Here is a 3,925-nt window from a genome sequence, read left to right as displayed (position 1 = left end):
TGTACATTGCATGGCTGTGTGCTCGATTTTATACACCTTTCAGCAACAGGTGTGGCTGAAATAGCCGAATCCACTAATTTGAACGGGTGTCCACATACTTTGGTATATATAGTTAATTCACAAACGGAAGTAATTTTAGTGAGGCGTTATCCTGCAATATTGATTTAGTGTTGGGGATGTGGAATCTTGACAATTCTGGAGACGGAGGATCATACCTTTATGTTGAGATTGTTGTTGTTTTGTTGACTACATGCTTGCTGAACACTTTAATTTAGGGATGGAGATATGTATAAAGCCTTGTAAAAAAAAAAATTCTACAAAATTTGCCAATATCAGTAGGCATAATATTTGAATATTAGAAGAAATAGTAGCGGTCTCTTTCTGTATGCTGCCTTCATGAATCCTTCATTTTAATTGCAGAACCATAATGGAATTACCTGCAGGTGTGACAATGGCTTTTTAAAAAAAATCATTACAAAGAATTTAGGGGAGAGTTAAGTTGAGCCTAAGGGTTAAGTTGAGCCACCCTTGTTTCTAGGAAATCATACACAAAATGTATAATTTTACCAAATATTTAGGAAGGGGGAATAATTTCATGGAGTCTGTGAAGGACGAAACCACATGGAAAAAGTGGTAGTAAGTTAGGCCCAAAAAACTGCTTTTCACCAAGTCAAATGAATGTATTGTGTTAGAGGTTTAATGATGCTTAACCTACCCAGTCTCACGTCTTAACTTACCCCAAGTTGTGCCAATAGACCACTTTTTTTTTTAGAACTGTAATATTTACATGAATTCTGATTATTTCCAGGGATACACGACATCCTGAAATATATGTAGATATCTTTCTTAGAAATACAACTATATTTCCCTTGACGGAGTGATGCTGAATGTAAAAAATTGCTCAACTTACCCTTCTCTCCCCTCTTGTTTTTTCTCTCTTTCTTGTTTTTAAAAAGGGACTTTAATATTAAGCGTGAAAAATAATATTAGTGTCTCTCTCAGACTTCTCTTTATCCTCCTACCCCCCCCCCCCCCCCACCACCTCTATACCCCCGCTCTCTCTCTGAGGGATTGTAGTGTTGTCAGCCTGGCAGGGCCCACTCCTTTGTGGCTGACTGGTATAAGTGCCCGCAGGGAGCAGCAACCAAATCTGATTGGGGATCTAAAAAAGAAATACATCGCTGTTACGCTGCGCTGCTGCCGTATTGATGAGTTGAATGTAGGGCTCTCATTTCCATGCCCGAAGCATGCAGGCATAAAAATAATATTTTAATAAATGGTACTCGCTGATGCATGTAGTTTATGTGTCGTGTTGTGCTGTTATTATAGGGAGTCTGTAGGGAGTGTCTTTCTATCCCTCTCCCAAAACACACAGGTTGTACAACTGATGAACAACGCATTTGACACAACGGTTGCGATACATGTTTTTGAAGTTTGTCTGCACAGAAATGTTTACATAACCATTGTGTGGTGTCTCTTTACAAAGTTTAGAATTCCCCTACATACAACCATCAGGTCTTGACCTCCCTATATTCTCAACACACTATTCACGAGCCTTTAAATCGCCTTCCTAAAACCATGGGGAACGTCAGCAATAGAAATAAGTAGAGTAGGGGGCAAATCACAGTGGTCCAGCTAGCTATCTATAATTCTCTTTGAGTTCTGTATTGCAAAATCTATTTCTTCCTGCTTCACACACTTGTAAATAATATATATCTTTCCATGGCAGAGAAACAGTGTTTCTTCCTCAATCAACCATCTGCATGGCCTACGGTTTTTCCAGTGTTCGTCCCAAATGGCACCCTATTACCTATATAGTGCAATACTTTTGACCGGAGCCCTTTGGGCCCCTAGTGCAATAGGAATAGGGTGGCATTTGGGACACAATTATCGTATCATAGCAACAACCTCTGCATTATTCATCTTTATGATTATTATTGACATTATAATTATGTTCTTTGGAGACGAGGGGCCTTAGCGTGTGAAATATACTTCTCATTCAAACTGAAACCGGTCAATATCTACAGTATACCAGAGAAATCACTATGTGGAGTGGAGTGACTAAGAAATCCATGGAAAGAAAAATGACAACAGTGAATCAGATATGCAGCTCAGCCCTAAAATATGAATACACTGAATAATAACAGTGTAATATACGCTTCCATCCATCTTAAACAAGTGTACGTCCTAGATGGCACCGTATTCCGTTGCCTTACTCAACTTTAGTGCACTATATAGGGAATAGGGTGCTATTTCGGGACACAAATGCTTCACCCTTCAAGACAGAAACATAGATATATATAGTACCAGTCAAACATTTGGACACACCTACTCATTCCAGGGTTTTTCTTTATTTTTTCTATATTGTAGAATAATAGTGAAAACAAACTATGAAATAACACATATGGAATCATGTAGTAACCAAAAAAGTGTTAAACAAATCTAAATATATAGCCACCCTTTGCCTTGCTTTAAACACTCTTGGAATTCTCTCAACCAGCTTCATGAGTAGTCACCTGGAATGCATTTCAATTAACAGGTGTGCCTTGTTAAAAGTTCATTTGTGGAATTTCTTTCATTCTTAATGCGTTTGAGCCAATCAGTTGTGTTGTGACAAGGTAGGGGAAGTATACAGAAGATATCCCTATTTGGTAAAAAACCAAATCCATCGTATGGCAAGAACAGCTCAAATAAGCAAAGAGAAATTACAGTCCATCATCACTCTAAGACATGAAGGTCAGTCAATCTGGAAAATGTCAAGAACTTTGAAAAGGCTGTAGAGGTCGGCCGATTAAATAGTTATAACAATCGGTAATCGGTATTTTTGGACACCGATTTGCCGTTTTTTTTTTTTTTTTTACACCTTTATTTAACTAGGCAAGTCAGATTAGACACATTCTTATTTTCAATGATGGCCTAGGAACGGGGGGTTAACTGCCTTGTTCAGGGGCAGAACAACAGCTTTTTACCTGGTCACCTGGGGGATTCGTTTTTGCAACCTTCCGGTTACTAGTCCAACGCTCTAAACACCTGCCTTACATTGCACTCCACGAGGAGCCTGCGTGGCAGGCTGACTACCTGTTACCCGAGGGCAGCAAGAAGCCAAGGTAAGTTGCTAGCTAGCATTAAACCTTTCTTCTAAAAAACGATCAATCTTAACATAATCACTAGTTAAACTAGTAATATCATCAACCATGTGTAGTTATCTAACGTGTCCTGCGTTGCATATAATCGATGTGTGTTAATTTTTCATCGAATCACAGCCTACTTCGGCAAACGGGTGATGATTTAACAAGCGCATTTGCGAAAAAAGCACCGTCATTGCACCAATGTACCTAACATAAACATCAATGCCTTTCTTTAAAATCAATACACAAGTATATATTTTAAAACCTGCATATTTAATTAATATTGCCTGCTAACATGAATTTCTTATAACTAGGGAAGTGACGTTGTGTTACTTCTCTTGTGTTCCGTGCAAGCAGTCAGGGTATATACAGCAGTTAGGGCTGCCTGGCTCATTGCGAACTGTGTGAAGTCAATTTTTTTCTAACAAAGGACGTAATTAATTTGCCAGAATTGTACATAATTATGACATAACATTGAAGGTTGTGCAAAGTAACAGGAATATTTAGACTTAGGGATGCCACCCGTTAGATAAAATACGGAACGCTTCCGTATTTCACTGAAATAATAAACGTTTCATTTTCGAAATGATAGTTTCCGGATTTGGCCATATTAATGCCCAAAGGCTCATATTTCTGTGTGTTATGTTATAATTAAGTCTATGATTTGATATTTGATAGAGCAGTCTGAGCGATGGTAGGCAGCAGCAGGCTCGTAAGCATTCATTCAAACAGCACCTTCGTGCGTTTGCCAGCAGCTCTTCGCAATTCTTCAAGCATTGCGCTGTTTATGACTTCAA

The sequence above is a fragment of the Salmo trutta genome, chromosome 16 (genome assembly GCF_901001165.1).
Source record: "Salmo trutta chromosome 16, fSalTru1.1, whole genome shotgun sequence".
NCBI classification, from domain to species: domain Eukaryota; kingdom Metazoa; phylum Chordata; class Actinopteri; order Salmoniformes; family Salmonidae; genus Salmo; species Salmo trutta.
This window is presented reverse-complemented; position numbering follows the sequence as displayed.